Consider the following 11268-nt stretch of genomic DNA (forward strand, 5'->3'; position numbering starts at 1 on the left):
AACTTCCCTCAGCGTGGGAGTTGGTTCGTTCCCGTCTTCTGCTGCACCAACATAGTCATTTCCTCCGCTGCCTTGGTCCTCCGTGCCTACATTCTCTTCGCCATTCAGGTGCTCGTCGAAGTGCTGCCTCCACCTTTCGATCACCTCACGTTTGTCCGTCAGGAGGCTCCCGTCCTTATCCCTGCAGATATCGGCTTGCGGCACGTAGCCTTTGCGGGATGCGTTGAGCTTCTGGTAGAACTTGCGTGTTTCCTGTGAACGGCACAGCAGATCCATTTCCTCGTACTCCGCTTCTTCCAGGCGACGCTTTTTCTCCTGGAAGAGACGGGTCTGCTGCTTCCGCTTCTGTCTGTATCGCTCCACATTCTGTCGGGTTCCATGCTGCAGCATTACCGCCTGCGCTGCATCCTTCTCCTCCAGAACCGCTTTGCACTCCTCGTCGAACCAATCGTTTCGTCGACTCCGTTCTACGTACCCGATAGTGCTCTCGGCTGCGTTGTTGATGGCTGCTTTGACTGTACTCCAGCAGTCCTCCAGAGGGGCCACATCGAGCACACCCTCGTCCGGCAACGCTGCCTCGAGATTCTGCGCGTATGCTAAGGCGACATCCGGTTGCTTCAGTTGCTCTAGATCGTACCGGGGCGGCCGCCGGTAATGTACGTTGTTAATAACGGAGAGTTTTGGGCGCAGTTTAACCATCACCAGGTAGTGATCGGAGTCGATATTAGCGCCACGATAGGTCCTGACGTCGATAATGTCGGAGAAGTGCCGTCCATCAATCAGAACGTGGTCGATTTGCGATTCCGTTTGTTGTGGTGATCTCCAGGTGTAACGATAAGGGAGGCTGTGCTGGAAGAAGGTGCTACGAATGGCCATGTTCTTGGAGGCGGCAAAATCGATGAGGCGTAGGCCTTTTTCGTTCGTCAGCTGGTGGGCGCTGAACTTTTCAATCGTCGGTCTGAATTCCTCCTCCTGGCCTACCTGAGCGTTTAGATCTCCTATGATGATCTTGACGTCGTGGTTTGGGCAACGGTCGTACTCGCGTTCGAGCTGCGCGTAAAATGCGTCTTTGTCATCATCAGTGCTTCCGGAGTGTGGGCTGTGCACGTTTATTATGCTAATGTTGAAGAATCGGCCCTTGATCCTCAACCTGCACATTCTTTCGTCGATCGACCACCAACCGATCACGTGCCTCTGCATGTCGCCCATCACTATAAAAGCTGTTCCCAGCTCACGTGTGTTGCCGCAACTCTGGTAGATGGTATGATTACCTCTAAACGTTCGCACCATAGATCCTGTTCAACACACCTCCTGCAGCGCTACGATTCCGAACCCGCGGTCCTTCAGTATATCGGCGAGTATGCGGCTGCTCCCGATGAAGTTGAGAGATATGCAGTTCCACGTACCGAGCTTCCAATCGCCAGTCCCTTTTTGTTGCTGTGGTCGTCGCCATTGGTATCGGTTCGCATTCTTCTCTTGTTGATTTTCCGGTGCTAGTCTTTTTTACGGCTGGCTCGCAGGGCCTGACACCAACCCACTAACCCAGGGAGCTGGGCTTACCTTCCCGGAAGCTACGGGTTCTGGGTTATTTTAACGCAAAGACAGAATAACTTGAAAATGACTTGTGTCCAAACAAAAACCAGCGCTCTCGACACTCCTTTGTGACATGTGTGCTGCTTGGGTAGTTCCCGAGAGTGCTGGAACACTCCACTTATTCTGAAAGTGCAAGAGATCATACATTTTTGATCAATACCGGCAATGAATAAGTCCTTACAGTGGGGAAGGGAACGGAATGTTAGAGTGTGATGGCTGTTGCTACTAGAGACCGAGAGCACTCTGCGTTCCCGGGGTTGTGTTACTAGGGTAGGATGAGGGATCTGGGAGTCGATGAAGCGATCCGGCACAGTTCGCTTTGTTGCCTTACTTATAGTCGTTATATGATAGATTGACACTGTGCTGCGAAATTTGGAAGGAAGGAAAACGGCATTTTCAACCCGTTTTTGTTCTAGCGATGGCTATGAACATGCGATTATAAATGAGTTGTATGTAGAGGAGAGAAAGAGAGAAAGTAGATCGATAGAAAGATCTAGATTAAGCAGGGTACGAAAAACGGATCACGCCGAAAAACAAACGCTTTGTCCTAAGCGGTGCATGTTGGTAACAAAAGCGCTCCGCAACAAACGCATGTCAGGGGATGAGAGCAATAAAACAAACATCGTTCGCCGTGCGTGTGCTGATATTCCGGCTTTTCTGTAGAAATTTTCGACCCACATTATTGAATTCATAAGGATTTGGACAAAATAAGACTGTTGCAAACCTCAGAGTTGAGTTTCAGTTGTAAAACAATGCGAAAATAACGATGTGAATAGAACGAGACAAATATTCTAACCGTTTTTGTTGTGAACAAACTCGGGAGCGATTTTGTCATTATCTGCTAACGAATAAACAAAGCGTTGTTGCCGTGCCTTCTTTGTTGCCTATTTTTCGCTTGCGGTGGCATATTCTGCGTACACTGAGATTGAGTTTAAATAAGGGCGAAAGTAACATGAGAGAGTTCTCTTTATCGACTCTCTCTTCTGCAAATTTAAGTGACAAGATGCAAATTCAATCGAAATCTTTTACACTTAGACGCTAGATTGCATAGCAATCTTTCATTTAAGCGTAAAAAAGTTTAATGAAACTTGCATCTTGTCACTTCAATTTGAAGAAGCGAGAGTCGATAAAGAGAACTCTCTCATGTTACTTTCGCCCTTATTTAAACTCAATCTGGAGATACAAAGTAGGTAGAAAGAGACGAGCCAGGGATTGGACCCAGGACCTTCTGCATGCGAATCAGAAGCGATAGCCACTAGACCACCAAGCCCATCAGAGTGGCTTCCAATGTAAGTAAAGGTACAAAGTGGAAAAAACGGACGTTGTTTTTCTTCAGAATTATCTAGACTGGTCGACGAGCCATGCAGGCCCTGATCTGTTTCTTAGGTCAATGTTTCACATATTTGATTGGAGTTTAGTCGAAATATCTATGGACGATTCTACGATATGGTTTTGGAGGGCTTTGTCATTCGTCAATCGTCATTCAAGATTGTGAGCCCGTATGTAAAACTACTTTACAACATCAAGTATCCATAAACCAGATCTGAATTGTGTTTTACACAATCATACTGTCATAGACAAACGAAAGTCTTACTCTGCTCACTTTTCCTTATTCATTTTTGCAGTGGTTTGTTTAAATACTGAGTAATTCGTCATTTGCTAACTGACGTCGCTAGCATAGCGTTTGCTACTGTTTGGCGTTTGCTACCGCCACTAAATGAGCGCTTGACGAAACCAGTGTTGCGAAGTGTCAGTATCAACCGACATTTCAAACTGAAATTAAGATAGGCAACCATTCATTTTTACATTTACCATCGGAATATCAATTGACTAGCCTCTGATCATTCAATTCCCCTCCGGCATCAGTCAAGGCATATATCATTCAATTAAGCCCCAGCTAGGCAGCATAAATTTGTGGTGTTGTAGGTTCAAAGCTTTTGCCATCATTGAGGACGTCAAACCCGACATAAACCTATCATTCGCCTGTTTTTATTTTGGCCACCAATCCCAACATAGACCCAACAGATGATCGATATTGGTCCAATAGTGGCCCAACATTCGATAAAAATTGACCCGACATTCGATAATGTTTCAGTCTGGCGGAATCTTGCAGGTCGTTTTTGTTTTGTGCCCCGCTAGTCATTTGAGTAACAATGCATTCTGATTGAATGAAATCGTTTTAAACATGACTAGAAGGAAAACTGACTGAAAAGATTGTAAAAATGAATGGGATTCGAATGAGTGTAATCAGTTTCGTAGCTTCGTACCACTAAGTGGATAACTGACACTGAGGAAGATTACAAGTGGTAGTCGAAATACGCGTATCTGTCATAGGATAAGCAACATAGGGCGGAATTGAAAGGTACGAAACTGATTACACTCATTAGAAGAGGGTATTCTGCTTAGAGGGTTCGAAAAGTCGGTACAAGATAAATGGGATGATTTTTTGCCACACTGGACGAATTTAGCGATATTGACATTGGGCGATTATGTTTCGTGACGATGGATTTAATCGCATTTTTTCTAAGGTTTGCGTCTGTTTGTCTGTGATCTTATATTGCATTCACCATCATCAGATTGAAGTGTCTAGAAACTTGTCTGAATTTTGTAGACACAACTATAACTTCTATATTTCTATCTTTTCTTCCTTCAGGTAACATGCGACATCTGTCTGAAAACCTTCGCAAGTAGTTCCGGACTCATCGTTCATCGACGGATTCATCTCGGCATACACCCGTACAAATGCGACTACTGCCCAAAATCTTTTGCCCAATCGACGGCCCTCAAGTACCATTTGAAGAAGCATGACTCCATCAGCCTTCCTACTACCACCGGCAGCAACGAAGGACCCCACTCGCAAACGTCGACCATCGATTCAAGCTCCTTCTCGGAACACTCATCGGACCAATCGAATCCCCCCACCACCACCACTACCAGCACCCCTTCCTCGACCAGTCCGGAACCATCGACTACCAAACCCGCTCCCACGGTTAGTCACGTCAAGTGCTCGATCTGCAACAAGCACTTTCGTTCGGCTGAATATCTGGCACGGCACCGTAGGACCCACTCCGGCGAACGGCCGTACCAGGTGAGCCACTGATCTGCGTTCCGCGCAGAGCAGCCCATTTCAAACCCTGACTTGCCTGTCTGTCCCATCTGAGAGAAAGAGTGTGATTAATCAACAGGAATTGTGTGAAATTTTCTAGTGCGAGATTTGCGGCAAGAACTTCAGCACCACCAGCTACCTGGTCATCCACCGGAGGCGACACACCTCGGAACGGCCGTACAAGTGCTCCTACGAGAACTGTTCCAAAGCTTTCGTGGACAGTCGTGCCCTGCAGGAGCACAGTCGGTCGATCCATTCGAAGATTAGGGTTCCCTGCGAGACCTGCTCGAAGACCTACTCGAGCGTGAGCAATCTGATCGTGCACAGGAGGATCCACAGTGGATTTCATCCGTTCGAGTGCGACATCTGCGGAAGGTCGTTTGCCCAGAAGAACGCACTGAAGTACCATCTCAAGCAGCACGTCAACAGACAGGAAACTGCGAAAAGCTATCCGCATCAAGCGGAAGGAATTTTAATCTAGGAAGTTAGTCATTTCAACAATCTACAATCCAAGCAACCATTGAACCAGACCAGTATTGAATGTATAGAATAATCTAAGAGTGCTATGAATTTGCGATTCCTAGTTTCGAATGCAGTGATCTAGTAACTAAAGTTGTAAGATATTAAGAAATCGTTGAATGGATGTGAAATAAACACTTTGTACATTGAAATCGTTAGAACTTTACAATTCAAGTGTAAACTAAGTCAAAGTAAAGAATACCGCGCAAAAGAAAACAAAAGAATCGTTCCTTATTTGAAGACTTTTAAACTAATTTTAGCATCTAGAAACCAAGATGAAGCAAAATCGCGAACTAAACCAAAGTACGACTAAGTGTAGTATGAATATGAAATCTTTTAATTTATATTATTACAATAAAAACGAACTGTAACGAACAACAACTTTCAATGCACAAGAGAAACCAAGCCCAGCTGCGAGCCATCAAATCGATATAAATCAATGATGCACCCCAGCCCCACGTTGAAAGTGGATTATCCTCTCGCTCGAATCTAATAAGCCATAAAACAAAACAAACTGTTGGCACATGCGAAATTTCCACCAGAACCACCTGTTGCAAGTAGCATTTCTTTCGGTTTCGTTCCTCTTTTTATGGTACCTACCTATCACAAGCGCAATGTGCACTTGTGCTTTCGCTGTAAGTACTTGCAATTTTCGAAGCGAATCCATATATCAATCAATTACAAACGGCTGGCTGGCCGGCGTTCGCTTGCGGTGTGTCCGTCCACCGCTCTGTCAGAGCAACTGATTGGGATCTCTGGAGGAGGAGGTGAGTACATATAACCGAAAAAAAGCCAAGCTGCTCGGTAGGATGCCTGTAGGTGGTTTTTTGTTCTGCCGTCTTTTTTTTTGCGAGTTTTGCAATGTGATGAAACTTGCAAAGAGATGGGGCATTGCGGGAGTAATAAACAAATTTACAGCGTGATGTGTTAACGAGCCGAATAAAAGGTGTGGTAAAACGATAAATTGTTTGAATTCAAATCTGTAGGCTACATTCACGTCCTTACGGTCATCGAAAAAGGAAGGAATGTTTGTGTGACGTGCGTTGCCAAATGAAATAATAAAAATATTATTGACAATAAGGGAACGTCCATAAATTACGTCACGCTTTGAGGGGGGAGGGGGGGTTCAGCAAAGTGTGACGATCCATACAAAAATTTCAGAGGTCCCATACAAAAAGTGTGACATAGGGGGGAGGGGGGGTTGAAAATGGTCGATTTTTGCGTGACGTAATTTATGGACGTTCCCTAAGTGACTTAGAAACTTGGGTCAACATTTGAAGCGACGAACCTGTCAATGTTTGTTGAGTAAATGCATGAAGAATGTCGTTTAATTTTGAATATGATGTACTGTTGATTATTTGAATCATATGAACGAGCTTACCTATGAAAATCTATCCAAGCGCTTACGAAAATGAATCGTTTGATTTGCCATAAGGCGGTCCTAGTGATCATGCAAAATTTATAATTTAATAATTTTAAATTAAGATAGTTGTCCCGCATTGTAAAGTGTCCCGGAAATGTCCCGGGATTCAACACACGCTTAAATATGTTTTTTTCTTGATAGATAAATCTAACTAACATATTAAACTGTTTCAGTTATTCTTAAATGCAAACATCGGAAAAATTTAAATAGTGGGTAATTCTCGCTGAGATCGGTCCACTATTTACACCTTGTCTTAAAAAATGTTTGAGGTGGCGATTTTCTGAAAGTCTCGCTAAAAAAGTAAGGAAAATTCATTTGGTTACTCAAATTGACGGACGCCTCGTTAGTTAGAGCCACAACATTTTTTGCAGACCCCTCGATTTTGGTCAAATGGTGGCTCAATTATAACTTAATCATAACTCTAAAGTTTCTCCAAAAACCATCTCAAAACGAATTGTTGTTGAAAAGAGGCAGATAAAGCTACTATTATCAATAATAAAAAATTGGGTCGGTCATATTGGTTTTGGACGCCATGTTGGATTTTTATACCAAAACATTTTTTTCACCATGATGGCAACCACCGATTTTCAAAATTTTTGCATCAATTGAAAGCTGAGACATTTATACATAACATACCAAAAAATTGAGATGTATTTTTCTTCTTTCAAAAGTTATCTGCCGTTTTGTAAACCATGTCACTTTTGCGCACTGGGTCCGGTGCCGGCCATTTACATAAATGCAACGTTTTTTCACAGTGTACACGAACACAAATTTAAAATCTGAACCCACTAATGGAAAGCTGAAGGTTTAAGCTTTTCAAAACACTATAAAAGCTATGAAAGCAATGCCCGCATCATTGAGAAACGGTAAAAAACGGAAACGTACTTCCGATTTGCCCAAATTTTACCGTTTCGTAAAATAAATACAATACAATTTTGCGGCAGGTGCCATTGTGAATACATGCAGGCGTGAGCTCGGATGGTGTAGTATGTCGTTGCCGGTGCGCATGGTAATGTATGGAGAAAACGTGGCTTAATTTACAAAACTGCAGATAACTTTTGATAGGAATAAAAGACATCTCTAAATTTTTGATATGTTATGTATAAATGTCTCAGCTTTCAATTGATGCAAAAATTTTGAAAATCGGTGGTTGCCATCATGGTGAAAAACATGTTTTGGTATAAAAATCTAAGATGGCGTCCAAAATCAATACAGCCGACCCAATTTTTTATTATTGTAAACAGTAGCTCTATCTTTCCTCTTTTCAACAACAATTCGCTTTGAGGTGGTTTTTGGAGAAACTTTCGAGTTATAATGGTTTAAATGAGCATTTGACCAAAATCGAGGGGTCTGCAAAAATTGTTGTGGCTCTAACTAACGGGGGTCCGTCAATGTGAGTAACCAAATGCATTTTTCTTACTTTTTTTACGAGGACTTTCAGAAAATCGCACCCTTAAACATTTTTGAAGACAAGGTGTAAATAGTGGGCCGGTCTCAGCGAGAATTACCCAGTAAAAAATGGAAAAAAAAACTTTTTTTTCATGAATCATCGCTCATTTTACTTAATTTTTTTTCGATATCTGCTAATTCGTGAATTCTAAGTTAATGCAAATTCTTCATGGTTTGATTTCTGTAAGCTCTCTGCAAAGTGAATTTGAAGACTTTTTGCCAGAACTTCGTGCAGAGATATCGATACATGCACACACATACACACACACACGCACACACACTCACACACACGCACACACACACACACACACACACACACACACACACACACACACACACACACACACACACACACACACACACACACACACACACACACACACACACACACACTATAGCAACCTACAGATCCTGTCAGCTGGATTCTTTAAAAAGAGCATAAATTGTAGTTGAATAAACTAAATTAATTCTTAAAAGATTATTTTAAAAAATTTTTGAAGAATGCCTGAATTCTTCCCATAAACAAAGTGCAATTTCGTTAGATACGAATCTTCCAGCACAATACTGAAAAATGCCTACGTAACCTCTCAGGGAAAAACATCGAGGAACATCGTTGAAATTTTTCAAAATTCACTTGTTACAGCCCTGTTTGATCTCGCGCCGAGAGCGATCAGGAACTTCGCCATCCGCAACTTCATCCATTAGCACTTCAATCTTGCGCAAGCAGTCGACACCCCGGCTGGAACTTTCATCCGCTCTTCTGCTAAGCCATCTTTACGAAAAGGTCAGCCAAGTCATTGAACTGACAATGCCGTCGTTTCTCTGGACAGATTCGATAATACCGAAAGAAATCTTCAGAGGAATTTTGATTGTGCACTTTCTAACTAACATTTTAAGGACAAATGACTTGGGATACCAATTAGTTTGCTACCGAACGACTGGCATCGATGACGAGCGATGTCATTCAGTGGTAGACCTTCATCGGGTAGTGCTGGTGATAGCAAGGGGCTCGAAAATCGACGGGTGCGCTAACAATAACTTTTGAGGTTTTTGAAAAATGTGTGCGTGCTTGAGTGTGTGATCCATCTAACCCCCACTGTCCGACACCGACAGTGATATTATGGAAGAAAGCTTTCTCCAATACCTTGTTGGTGCTAAAGCAAAAGATGCTGTCCGAGAATTCGAAAATGTTGGTACCATTTCAGATCCAGAGACTTATTTCAAAATAGCTGGAGAGACAAGTCCATTCCTCTTAAATTAAGCCCAGTAAGATAATGATAATGATAATTCAAATAAAAGTATAACTTTAGAAATTCACATAAAATTATACAAATCTTTCAAGCGTTCCCACAGAAATTCCTTCAGGGAATTTGATGGGAATTCCTTCAAAGAATCATTCCGGAATTCTTTTAATGATTCGTGAATTTCTACATTGTTTTTTTTTTTAATTCTTTTACAGATATCACCAAGGATTCTTCCAGATTTTCTTCACGAAGCACTTAGGAATACTTCCAACGGTTTCATCAAATGTTTTTTTTTTTTTTTAATAAACTTTATTAGTATCTCAATCAATTTTTACATTCTTCAACTTAATCTAGGTGTTCTGTGTATTATAACACACTATCATCCTAATTTGGTGAAATAAATTTAAGCTATTATCAATACTAATTAATAACATATTACATTTCATTTGCTGTAGCAGTTAAGATTTTTTGCAGGCTTTATTTTTCACCTGCATGTCAGAAATACATTTTTTTTTCAACTTATCCTAACCCTAACCTAACTTAAACTAATTATACAAAGAGCTAATCGTAGCAATAGAAGACTGCAACGATTTTTGACGAAAGTTGGCAATGATTTTAGTTGACATCTGTTCCAATGTTTCAATATTAGAAATTTGATGCAACTCATTAGTGCTATACCAGGGAGGCAACTTCAGAATCATTTTCAAAATTGTATTTTGAATCCTCTGAAGTTGCTTCTTTCTGGTATTGCAACAGCTCGACCATATTGGGACAGCGTACAACATGGCCGGTCTGAAAATTTGTTTATAAATCAAAAAATTATTTTTGCGACAAAGTTTTGATTTTCTATTAATAAGTGGGTATAAACACTTAATGTATTTATTGCACTTAGTTTGAATACTTTCTATGTGGTTTTTAAAAGTTAAGTTTTTATCTAGTAAGAGCCCTAGATACCTAACTTCTTCCGACCAATTTATTGGTGTTCCCCTCATAGTGACAACATGTCTACTTGAGGGTTTCAAATAAAGAGCTCTTGGCTTATGTGGAATATGATAAGTTGAGTTTTGGAAGCATTTGGAGAAATCTTCCATTTTTGCAAATAAGAACAAAAAATATCTAAACTTTTTTGCAATCTACTACAAATGACACGCAAACTTCGCCCCTTGGCTGAGATTCCTGTGTCATCTGCAAATAACGATTTTTGACATCCTTGTGGCAAATCAGGTAAGTCGGAGGTAAACATATTGTATAAGATTGGTCCCAGTATGCTGCCTTGTGGAACACCAGCTCTTACAGGTAATCTATCTGACTTGGAATTTTGATAATTTACCTGAAGTGTTCGATCCGATAAATAGTTTTGAATAATTTTAATAATATATAGTGGAAAATTAAAATGTTTCAATTTTACGATCAAGCCTTCGTGCCAAACACTATCGAATGCTTTTTCTATGTCAAGAAGTGCTACACCAGTGGAGTAACCTTCAGATTTATTGGATCGAATGAAATTCGTTACCCGTAAAAGTTGATGAGGAGTCGAATGACCATGGCGGAATCCGAACTGCTCATTGGCAAAAATAGAATTTTCATCAATATGAATCATCATTCTATTTGAAATAAGTTTTTCAAAAAGTTTACTGATAGATGACAGTAAGCTAATTGGACGATAACTAGAAGCTTCGGCAGGATTTTTGTCAGGCTTCAAAATTGGAACAACTTTAGCATTTTTCCATTTTTCAGGGAAATATGCTAACTGAAAACATTTGTTAAATATATTAACCAAAAATGATAAGCAACTTTCTGGAAGTTTTTTGATGAGAATATAGAAAATTCCGTCATCACCCGGAGCTTTCATATTCTTAAACTTCTTTATAATAGATCTCATTTCGTCCAAATCAGTGCCCAATGAATTGTCGAAAATATTCTCATGATTGAGA

Source organism: Aedes albopictus, chromosome 2, assembly GCF_035046485.1.
Source record: "Aedes albopictus strain Foshan chromosome 2, AalbF5, whole genome shotgun sequence".
Lineage (NCBI taxonomy): Eukaryota > Metazoa > Arthropoda > Insecta > Diptera > Culicidae > Aedes > Aedes albopictus.